This window comes from Macrotis lagotis, chromosome 5 (genome assembly GCF_037893015.1).
Source record: "Macrotis lagotis isolate mMagLag1 chromosome 5, bilby.v1.9.chrom.fasta, whole genome shotgun sequence".
In the NCBI taxonomy this organism is placed as follows: Eukaryota; Metazoa; Chordata; class Mammalia; order Peramelemorphia; family Peramelidae; genus Macrotis; species Macrotis lagotis.
In genome coordinates, this window is record NC_133662.1 from 242,583,730 (window position 1) to 242,596,210 (window position 12,481).

Consider the following 12,481-nt stretch of genomic DNA (forward strand, 5'->3'; position numbering starts at 1 on the left):
TCACCCAGTGTTAGCTCTCCCTTCCAGCCATTGTGTCATCTACAATTTGCTAAGCATACCATAGATGTCTTTATCTAAATTCATTGGTTAAAAAATGAAAAACATCCCAGAATGAGCGCAGATCCCTGAGGGCATTTCACTGGAGGACATGGACTAAGATGACATTGAACTACTGATGACTCTTCTTGAAATCCTGTCTTTCAACCAGTTCTGAAAGGATCCGAGTATAACATCCTCTCTGTCTTTTCCATAGTACCATGAGATACTTTATCAAATGTTTTGCAAAAATCTAGGTAAACTATTTCTATAGCTTCCTCTCTCCCTGCCAATCCAAGCAGAAAAAAAGACAATGTTCTTGATGAGGCCATGATGATGCATTGGAATTGATGCTCCCTTTTTCTAATGGTTCACCAGCTATCTCTTTAATTTCCCCAGGAGTTGAAGTTAATTCATTTAGCTTACAAATTGTACACTGTTCTCTTTTCCTTCTTCCTCTTTTTGAATGTCTTTATTTCAGTTTTTTGAATTTACTTTAATTTTCACTTCCAAATTCTCTCCTCTCACCCAAATTCTTGGATTAGTCATACCCTCCCCCCCAAAAAAAAAGGAAGAAAGAAAAAAGAAGGAAGGAGAAAATCTTAGTTCTTTGACTCTGTCTGGAAACGGAGACTGGATTTCATCATGAGTCCTTTGGACTTGTGATCATTGTTTAGATCAGAGTTTCTCAGTCTTTCACAAATGATTATCTTTACAATTTTGTTGTTATTATATAAAGTGTTCTGTCATCTTGTATGAGGTAGGTTGTAGTGTCTTCTGAGGGGAGCCAGGCTTCTTTGAGTATAAGAAGACAGGAGAAGCATAATGAAGCAAAGGGGGGAAGACAGAGCAGGCTATAGAAAGAAAGAGGCTGAAATTTCAGGATCCCTCTAGATTTGGAAGGGACCTGAGAGGCCACCAAGTTCCATTCCCCTCATTTTACAGATGAAGAAAGTGAGGTCCAGAAAAGTGAAAGGACTTGGCCAAGGTCATACTGCTGTCAAGTGTCAGAAGTGGTTTTTGAATGCATTCTATGGTTATTTAGTTGTGTCCAACTCTCTGTGATCCCACTTGGAGTTTTCTTGGCAGAGATACTGGAGTGATTTGTCATTTGTTTCTCCAACTCATTTTACAGATGAGGAAACTGAAGCAAACAGAGTTAAGTGACTTGCCTGGTCAGTAAGTATCTGAGGCTGGATTTGAATTTAGGTCTTTCAGACTCTAGGCCCTAGTGCTCTACAGATGTGCTCTTTCCTCTATCCAGGTACATAGGGATAAGGAAGCAAGAAGGAGTAGTTGGCAAAAAATTGTTTTGCCTTAGGCAGCCTCTGATTATTAATTGTTGCCGTCATGTGTCCTTCACTCTAGAAGAGAGCCATAACATCAGGGAGGTGCAAGTGAAGTGGATTTACGTGAGGGAGGTTTGTGCAAAGTCACTTTGCTGGTGATTACTAATTATAAAGACTTGAAGAAGAAGAGTACTTTACTAGCCAAAAGATAGTGTGGTCTGGTACAAAATACTTTAGCTCTGGATTTGGGGAACCTAAGTTTACCTTTTGTCTCTGATACTTAGTAGCTATGTGATTTTGGCCAGTTTCTTCAACTTCTTGGGCCTCAGTTTCCTCATCTGTAAAATGAGGTAGGTGCTCTTGTTATCCCTATTTTGCAACCAAGGAAACTGAGGGAAACAGAAGTTAATTGACTTGCTCAGGGTTACACAGCTGTCAAATATCTGAAGTAGGATTTGAATGGAAAGAGAAAGGAGAGGGAACCCCACTTCTAAAGCTGGAATATAGAGATTGTTCAGGAATAGCCCCCAGTTGTCTTTGTGGCGTGAGCATGGATAGTGTGGTCTTTGGGGATAGTATAAACTCCTGCCATGGGAGGTCCCCTCCAGCTGAGGTCTTGACTCAAACGAGTAGAGAAAGGACTTCATTAGCAGGAGAAAACCTTGCTCCTTCCATGAAGATCAGAGCTTTCAGTAGCCAAGAAGGCCTTTTATCAGGTTGGACTAGGAATCAGGAGACTTAGATTCTAGCTCTGCATGTCAGCTTCCTCCAGTCCTTCTTGTTCAGGACCCCAAGGAGGTCAAGTAACTTAGATATTTTAATAGGATTATAGATAGAGAGTTAGAAGGGACCTTAGAGATTTCATCATCTAACCCCTCATTTTTCAGTTGAAGAAATTGAGAGAGGTAAGTGACTTGTCTAAAGACAAAATGGCAGATTGGGAATTTGAACCCAGTTCATCTGGTACCACACTGCACCATACATTTATTTTTTTATTGATGGCTTTTGTTTTTTTTTTTGTATTGGTTATTTCTAGTGATATTCTCCTCCCCTCAAATATTGACCTTCCCTTGTAGTCAAAAAACATAACTAGAAGAATCTTCCCAGTTTAGTGACTGGATCTATGTGTAATATTCTCTCTCTATAGCCTTGAACCCTCTTCCCCATTTGTCAAGAGGGAGGATATAGCTATTATGATCTATTTCTTGGGACCCAAATTATTCATTCAAATTCCTTGGAATTTTCTTTCCTCTTTCTAGTTTTTTTCCATGTTTTCCCTAGGCTGAACCAAATTAATGTACCTTTCTGTTACCCTACTGTCACTTGATTGGAAACCCCCCCCCCATCATGTCACAGAAGGTGAGTTAGGTACCGTAGAGCCACTTGTTGGCATAACTGCTGGTACATGATTCATTCTACAAAGAGAGAAATCCCTCACTTCGGGGAGAGGAGAAAACCTTGGAGCATCATCTGCTCCCAGAAAGGTGCAATGGGTCCTTCTGTGGTCAGAGCTGCAATGGCCTCCGGAGTTGTTTTCTTGTCTGTAAGTTTGGTTGTGGTATAAATCACTCACCAGCTTTTATTTTGATCCTTTCTTTTTGATCTTGTTCTTATACTTTCTGATGTAAATGGTTTTTTTTGTTTTTCAGGTTTTTGCAAGGCAAAAGTGGCAGAAGGGGTTAAGTGGCTTGCCCAAGGCCATAGCTAGGTAATTAGTAAGTGTCTGAGACTGGATTTGAACCCAGGTACTCCTGACTCCAGGGCTGGTGCTTTATCCACTACGACACCTAGCCACCCCTGTAGATGTTTTTATACAGGTTTTTGACCACTCAGTGGGACCACTTCGAGGGGTATGGTCCCTTCTAGCCCAACTCAAAGAATATCATTGGGTATTCAGATGATGCCTCCATCAAATACCCTGCTATTCCTTCCACTGATGTTATCCTTAAATAGCCTTTTCGCCCTTCTGAGCATGCCTAATGAACTTAAAAAATTTTTTTTATTGATTTGTGTTTATGTCAGCTTCATTTCTGAATGTACCCTTCCTTCTGCTTAGAGAACCAATTCCTATAATAGAGAATTTAAAAAAAAGAAAGAGGGGAAAAAAACTGCTCAGCAAAAACAACCAATTCATCAACCATATATGGTGGTGTGCTCAACATTCCACATCCATAGTCCCCCTGATTCTGCAAAGAGGACAGGGAGATGCATTTTCTCAATTTCCTCTGAGCCTAGGCTAGGTCATTAATCATAATTAGACAACATTCAAATTGATATTTTGCTCTTTCCTAAGTTGCTGCATTTATTATATGTTGTTTTCCGGGTTTCAATGACTTACTTCACCCTACTCTGAATTCTCACTCATCCTTTCTTATGGTATAGTCATATTGTTTTATGATCATGTATTCCTTAATCATCAGACATCTACTTTGTTTTCATTTGTTTTTTTTTTTTTGCTACCACAAAAAGGGCTACCATAAATATTTTGGTAATTATGAGACCTTTTATTCTGTCTTTGACCTCTTGAGATATGTGCCAGTCATATGGGATCTCCTGTCTCTCCCCCAAAGTTATAAACAATTTAGTCACTTTTTTAGTATAATACCAAATCATTTTCCAGAATGTTTGAACCAGTTCACAGCTCCACCAACAGGTTATTATTGTGCCTGGCTTTCCACAGCCTCTCCAACATTGTCTACTCCCATCTCTTCTCATTTTTTTTTAATTAACAAAGATTTTATTTATTTTGAATTTTATAATCTTGCTTTCCTCCCCCCACCCCCCACAGAAGACAGTCTGTTAGTCTTTACATTGTTTCCTTGGTATACAATGATCTCAGTTGAATGTGATGAGAGAGAAATCATATCCTTAAGGAAGAAACATAAAGTATAAGAGATAGCAAAATTACTTAATAAGATAACTTTTTTTGGTCTTTGTTCAAACTTCACAATTCTTTTCCTGGATACAGATGGTATTCTCCATTGTAGATAGCCCAAAATTGTCCCTGATTGTTGCACTGATGGAATGAGCAAGTCTATCAAGGTTGATCATCACCCCTGTGTTGCTGTTAGGGTTACAATGGTCTTCTGATTCTGCTTATCTAGCTCAGCATCAGTTCATGAAAATCCCTCCAGGCTTCCCTGAATTCCCATCCCTCCTGGTTTCTAATAGAACAATAGTGTTCCATGACACACGTATACCACAGTTTGCTAAGCCATTCCCCAATTGAAGGACATTCACTTAATTTCCAATTCTTTGCCACCACAAACAGGGCTGCTGTGAATATTTTTGTACAAGTGATGTTTTTACCCTTTTTCATCATCTCTTCAGAGTGTAGACCCAGTAGTGGTTTACTGGATCAAAGGGTACATCTTTTGTCATTTTTGATCTTTTTAAGAGGATGATAGAGTTATTTTGATTTCAATAAACATTTATTTAGTGCCTAATATTTTGTAGGTACATAGTGATGCTAAGTGTTGAATTTGCATATAATTAGTGGAGAATCCCCACTTTCTCTGTCTTCCTCTATCTCTTTCTTTTTTTCTCCCTCTCCCTTTCTCTGTCTGTGTATCTTTCTCTTCTTCTGTCTCTCCCCCAATCTTTTCCCTTTCTTTCTCTCTGTCTCTTTCTGAATGTCTCTGTCTCTCTCCCCTATCTCTTTCTCTCTTTGTCTCTTTCTCTCTTTTCCTGTCTCTTTGTTCCTCTCTTTGTCTCTCTGTCTCTGTGTTTGTCAATGTCTCTCTGTCTCTGCCTCTCTCTCTCTTTCTTTCTCTTTCTCTCTCTCTTTCAGTCTCTTTCTCTCTCCCTGTTCCTTTCTCTCTCTCTCTCTCCCTCTGTCTTCTGTCTGTGTCCCTCTCTCTGTAGGGATGTTCCTAGGAACCCAGATCCCCTTTGTGGCCTTATCCAGTTGTCATCCCTCCCATCTCCTTTGCCCCAGACACCATTTAGCCAGACTCAGTTGTCTGTACTGTGATTGTAAAGGTTAATTTCTCTGCCAAAGAGTTGTTTCCAGCCTGTCTGTTTCTGTGATCTTTTAGCTTATGTTTTTCATGCAAAACAGGAAGTTCTCTGACAATTAAGATTTGTTTCTTATTCCTTTGTGTGATCCATTTAAAATCCCTTTGTGTTACAGCTGGAGGGTCTTAATCCTATCCCAATACAAAAAAAAAATCCCTGTGTCTAATGCTTGCTCTGCTCCCAAACCCAATATTAATGAGAATAATGATAAAACCGTAGTGAAAATAACTGAACATAGAGTTTTCAGGTTTGCATAGTGATTTGCCAGCATTATTCCCATTTGATGCTGGCAGCAGACCTTAGAGGTAGGTGGTTGGAGACAAGGAGACAATCTTAAGGTTACATAAGGACCCAGGGTCAACAGGCTAGAGGTAAATTGGTATTTGCAGGATGGGTCAGAGCAAGAATGAACAGGACAACTAATGTCTCCTTTGGAGTTTCCAGACTATTCTTCTTGTCCTTTGACATCTTAGGAAGTGGCCAAGATGGAAAAAAAAGACTGGCAGTCAAGTACTTATGGGTATTAGATTAATATAGGTATATTAAACTCATTTTTGAGAGAAAGGAACCCATCAATTAGTTCATCTTGTTTCATCTTCATATCTCCAATTTCTATCACATAATAGGTAATTAATTACAGTCAATTAACAAGCATTGATTAACCATCTTGCTATGATCCAGGCTCTGGAGACTCAAGATAAAAGCTAGACAGTCCCTGTCCTCAAGCAGTTTATATTCTCTGGGGATGCTGTAACATGTTTACAGATAAGTAGGAAGAAGATAGATACAAAATAAATTCTATCCTGGGGAGTGGGTATGGGAATCAGCAAAGGCTTCTGGGAGGTAGTATCACTCTTATATGTGGATTAAGCTCCTCAAATGTAGCTCTCCATGGACTGAATGCATTGCAAGAAAATGTTAATTCAAACGTGTTATTGGAGGCTCTCTCTTAATTAGATGGCTAAATGTTTTTCTGACCTTGGTCAACTTTAACCTGCATGTCACCAAAACTGACAGTCACTGGGGAGAAGTATCCTAGCCCGAACACCCATGACTGATAGGCAGGTTTCCCTTTTTAGAAAGTGCCTTCCGTCAAGACACCAAGTCTTATAAGAGACTCACCCGTAACCATTGAGGTAGGGCACAGCCAAAATGCTGGTGTGTTGTCCCAAGGGGATGATTTCCCATGGAAGGATGCAAGTTTTAATATATAGACAGCCTTTTGTTGAATGTCACTTGTGCTCAAGTCCAGGCTGGAAAGGATAGCCCCCATTCAAAATTAGTCAACACCCATTTATTATTTTGTGTGTGTGTGTGTGTGTGTGTGTGTGTGTGTGTAGGGGGTGCACTCAGAGTGAACAAGTGATTTACTCCTGGTCATATACTTAATTGTTAGAGGTGAGATTTGAACCCAGGCTTCTTCTAATTCCATGTTTGGAATATTATTATTATTATTATTATCATTGCTGCTGTTTTTATTATTACACTATCCCCTAGATATCTATTAGGAACATCTTTTAAAAAATCCAGTTTAAGCTGCCAGCACCAACACTAACCTGCTTGTTATACTCTGCTTCTCTGTCCCCATTTGAACTCCCGTCTGTTCCCTTCTGTGTATTTTAAAATGTTTTATTGACACTTTTCTCTTTCCTATTTTTCATTACAGTCTCTACCCACCCACTTCTTCCCCTCCCACCCCAATAAAACCCTCCCTTGTAATAAGTCAAGACAAATTTCCACATGGGCCATCTGGCAGTGTTTCCTCTAGATTTAGGGGCCTGGTGCCCAACCAAAGGCCTTTGTGCCCCAAGAAACCAAGGTCCTAATCCTGTTGTCACTGGGCCTGCCACTGATAACATGTGAGCTCTGGTAAGGGGATGTTCATGCCTTGCCACTCACCCTACCCCACCCCAATGGTTGGAGACAAGGAGATAGTCTTTACTGGTTACTACCTAAGGCCCCAGGGTCAACAAGCTAGAGGTAAATTGGCATTTGTGGGATGGGCCAGAGGAAGAACGAACAGAACAACTAATGTTTCCTTTGGGATTTCTTGACTGCTTTTCCTGTCCTTTGGCATCTTAGGAAGTGGCCAAGATGAGAAAAAAGTCTTTGGCAGTCAAGTACTTATGGGTATTAGATTAAAAACAGTTTGCTGACAATTTCCTGCTGAGCTGTGGCTGGGCCAAGGGGTGCTTCCTGTGTCGTTCTAGGCTCTTGGGGTCTGCCTCATGATAGAGTTGAAGTCAAGCAATTTGAATTGTGCTCTCTCCTTCCTTTCCTCCCCAACCCCCCGCCACCCCCATCCTTTGCCCATGCAGTCTGGGCTTAATTGACTTTCCAGAGTATGCCTTTATTTCTGTTGATAGATTTTTCATTTCACTGTTTCTCAGCCCATGTCCTGTCCACTGTTGATAAATAGGTCCCCTCTTTAAAGGAATAAATGGGAGGGAAAGGAAAAAAGCTATGATGTTTTCCTCTATGCCAGAACCACAAAAGAAGAGGGGAGCAATAGTTCTCCTCTGTGGGCATGCCTAAAATCTGGATGACAAAATGGACAGCTCATGTGACTGTAATCTGAGGCTTTATTTTTTTCCCTTTGCATTTTTTTCTTTTTTCTTTTTAGTTTTTGCAAGGTAATAATGATTTGCCCAAGGTTACACAGTTAAGTAAGTATTAGGTGTCTGGGGTTAGATTTGAACTCAGGGTCTTCTGATCAGATAGCTGCCCCCTTTTCCTTTGCATTTTGAGGGAAACCTGGTCCAGACCTCAGGCCAGACCCTCTGCTGCTTGTAGGGTTAACAACAGCTGCCTCCCTTGGAGGGAGGAACATTCAATCTGGTTCCGTGATGGTTTGCTTTATTGCTAGTTTTTCCAGAAATAGAATCCCCAAGTGTCCTTCTCTTTCCGTGTATCTCCCACCTCCACCTCCACTTAACTTCCTCTGAGCTAGCAGGGCAGGTAGGCGTCAGATCAGGGCCAGATAGGCAGGGAGTCTGTATAGATGTGCAGATGCAGCTGAACCTCCCTCTTGCCTTGTAGTTACTTACTTGGGTATCTTCTCTTGGCTTCTCTGCTAATACGTGATATGCTGACCTAATTTTGTCTTCTGTCCCCAACCCCTTTGGATAGTGCCAACCCAACCTGATAATTAACTGGTTAATAAATCAATCTACAAACATTTATTGGGACCCTAATATATGGCAGAAAATGTGTTAGAATTGGGGGGGGAATACAAAAGCAAGGAATGAAATCATTGCTTGGTAAATGGTCCTTCAAAAGAACTGAATTGTAGCTGAACTTCCGAGGTCAGGGTTATAATGGGTTTCATTTCTGAGGAGGCCAATTAGCTTCTCTGTTCCACACTATAAATGGAGTCACAGCCCTCAATGATCATCTTGAAAGTATGTACCACTGGCCTCAGAGGGGTCATAGATTTAGGGCTGAAAGGGATTTTAGATATCATTTAGGTTTTCCCTGTTCTCCATTTTACAATGTAGAATCTGAGTCATAAGGATTAAGTGACTTGCTGAAGGTCACACAGGTAGTGAGTAGCAGAATCAGGATATGCACCTAGGGCCCTTTCCAAATCCATTATTTTGTCATGGAGCCATGATTCCAGATCACACTGATGTATATCGTTTTCATATAACTTAACTATCCCACTTTTAATGTCTAGAGATTGCTTCCAAATGGAGTTTCTGATTCTATGAGAACTCAACACAAACATACACACCAAAGCTAGTCTCTTCTAAACATCATTTTCCTTCCACATAAATACCCAACTTCAATTCTTTCTTCCTTTCCTCCTTCCTTTCTTCCCTTCTTTCTTCCTGCCCTCCCTCTTTCTCTTTTTCTTCCTTCTTCTCTTCCCTCTTTCCATCCTTCCTTTCTCCTCTCCCATCCTCCCTCCTTTCCTTCCTCCCTCCTTTCCTTCCATCCTCCCATCCTCCCTTCCTCCCATCCTTCCTCCCTTCCTCTCTTCCTCTCTTCCTTCCATACCCACAATAACACATAGCCCATGGCTTCCCAAGGGACATCTCTAATTATCTGAAAGCTTTTCCATGAGCTGTAACCCGCCTCTATAATTTATCTTCTTTTTCTTGACTCTGTTCCCCAGACCCAAGTAGAACATTTCCAATATTATTACTACATGGCTTTCAAATACTGGAAGATTGGTGTGTCCCTCCTCTTGCCTCTTGCCAGAGGTGGGGATACACAGATGTGGAACGTTGACTGAAACATAAGATTTTTTTCAATATATTGATTTGGTTTTTATGAATTTTTTCTCTTTAATCTCTTTTTAGAAAATTGTTAAAAGAAATAACTTTCTTCAAGGAGAGTGGGAGGCATATAGAGGGAAATGTAGGTGATATAAAAGTAAAAGATATCAATAAAGTATATACATTTAAAAAAGAGAACATAGATGTATTTTTCCCATAAGTCTTTTCTTCTCTGAGGTAAACTTTCCAATCTCTTCAATTAACTTATCTATGACAGTTGTAGTTTTGAGGCCCTTGTCATCCTTATTTGGGGACACTTCTTTTTTAAAAATTTTCTTTTATTTTTTTCCCAATTAACATGTAAAGATAGTTTTCAACCTTCATTTTTTTGTAAGATTTTGAGTTCCACATTATCTCTCCCCCCCTTCTCTCCCCTCTCATCATGAGAAGTAATCTGATAGAGGTTATACATGTAAAATTGTGTTAAACATTTTCTATTTTAGTCTCTATCAGTGTTCTTCATAATAATATATGATGATGATCAGAAGTCTTTAGGGTATTCCTTAACTTATGCCATTTGTTCAGGGCAGAGTGTATTGGGTTTACCATGGTTCTCATTCTTAATTGGGTTTTTTTGGGGGGCAGGCAATGGGGTTAAGTGACTTGTCCAAGATCACACAACTAGGTAATTATTAAGTGTCTGAGGTCAAATTTGAATTCAGGTCCTCCAGGGCTGATCTCTCTATCCATTGTACCGCCTAGCTGCCCTAATGGCTTTCATTCTGAATACTATATATCTCTTAGGTTTTTTATTTGGTAACTTTTTATAGAGTTCTTATTTTTTATACTACCTATATTTCTTAATTTGTCTCTCTACCCTTTCCCCTCCTGTAGAGCAATCCCTTATAACAAAGAATAAAGAAAAGAAGAAAAAGAAAAGCAATTCAGTAAAGCTCATCAGTATTAAAAAAAAATTCATACATTGTTATGCTCTTGGTCTCCTGCCTTTACCAAGATGGGAGAAAGGTGTCTCCTCTTATCCCTTCTTTGGAGTCAAGCTTGGGCATTGTTTAACAATTTTTTTTAATTTATACACAGTCAGGCAATTATTAAATGTCTGAGATCAGATTTGAACTCAGGTCCTCCTGACTCCAGGGCCAGTGCTCTATCCACTGCACCACCTAGCTGCCCCTGTATTTTCATTGATAATGCAATTTCAAAGCTTTCCCTCTTGATTATTATTATTATTATTATTATTTTACTTTTAGCCACTGTGTGTTTTGTTCTCCTGGTTCTTTGTATTGTCATAAAAGTCTTCCCATGCTTCCCTGAATTCTTCAAGCCTGTCGTGTCCAACAGCACAGTCATATTCTGTTATATTCATGCCTCACAGAATGGTGTTTCCCAATCGAGGGGCATCAGTTTTGCTAGTGAAAAGTGCCTCGCTAATTTATTTTTTATATTGGGTTGGTCTCAACTGTTCCTAAAACCTGTTTCCTATTTGTAAAGTGAACTGAACTATTTTTATTCTCAGTATTAGAATATAAACTCCTTTTACTAGGGATTATTTGACCCTTTGGATTTGTATTCCTGGTGGCTAGCACAGTACCTGGCTCATTCTAGACATTTAATGATTACCTTTTCATTCATTCATTCATTCATTTATTCATTCATTCTTAGAATGTTAGCTCCTTGATGGTTGGGACCATATCATTTTTGCCTCTGTGTCTCTACTTCCTACCACAGTGCCTAGCATTTTTAACCATAGTTAATGCTTCATTGAGTTATGGTGAGGAAGGGAGTAAATTGTGGCCTATTCCATCCCTTGGGCAGAGAATGGGCAGTGTTCAAGAGCCAGCTTTCATCTTTCAAGGGGTGATTGATGAATCAGGAGTGTCAGTCTGGGGAAGGATAGCTAATTTTCAGAGTAAGTAGTGGAGAACTGAAAACTGACTGCATCTTCAGGAAAGGGGCACGAATCTGTATGTATTTGATGCTCAAACCAAAATGGCAGCTAGTCATTTTAGCTAATTCCCTTCTAGTCCTTAAGTATGGGGGTCTAATAAGTAATTCTCTTACCCTAAGGAGCAGGAACCTTTGATACCTTTTTCTGACTAATCAGGTAAAAGAAAATTGAAGACAGGTCACTCTCATCCCTTCCAAATCCCACTTCAGGCAATAGAGATCTGATCTTGCTCAAGTCCCGGATCCTCATGCCTCAGTTTCCTCATCTGTAAAATGAGAGGGTTGGATTTGATGACCTTTAAGATCCCATTCTAGCCTGAATTAAAATAATATTTGTAAAGTTGGCTTATACTAGGAGCTTAATAGTTACTCATTCCCTTCTCTTGCCTTTAAGTCACTATGTCTATTTTCTCTATCTCCCAATTTTCAGCAGTGTATCTTTCTGTAGTGCTTAGCTCTCTGTTAAGCACTCCACTTTTTTGCTCAGGTGCCTTGGAAGGTAAAATTTCAGTATTTCCCTCCCTCCATTACTCCCTTCCCCCAAGGAAAGGAGGGAGACAGAATGGCCCAAGCTTTGGAGGCACTGTCTACCTATGTCACCTATGCAATCTTGGGCAAGTCAATGAACAAGTAAGGAAGTTGAATTAGATGAATACTTTTTGACTCAGAATCTTTGATCCTGTATCACCTTTCTGTAATCCTTCCCATTTCTCTTTTGTTTTCTAGAACTCTTCCCCCATATGCCCTATTCATATCCATATCCAAATCCAGTCATCCTTTCTACATTATGACTTTCTGTATAGTACAAATCAACATAAGAAGTTAAATGGGAATTTCGGGGGAGTTTTGTGGAAGACACAGACAACATGCAAAGACCAGGAGACAACACAGAAAAGTTTAGAAACTCAGAAACCCACAAAATATGCATATAATTTTATAGAATAGCAGCATAGT

General features: G+C 39.8%; 1 protein-coding gene across 4 annotated transcripts in view; it reads left to right on the forward strand.

Moving 5' to 3' along the window:
• The window catches only part of RPH3AL (rabphilin 3A like (without C2 domains)), a 173,504-nt gene that overhangs the window by 21,238 nt on the left and 139,785 nt on the right, over positions 1–12,481 (forward strand). The window lies entirely within an intron of this gene.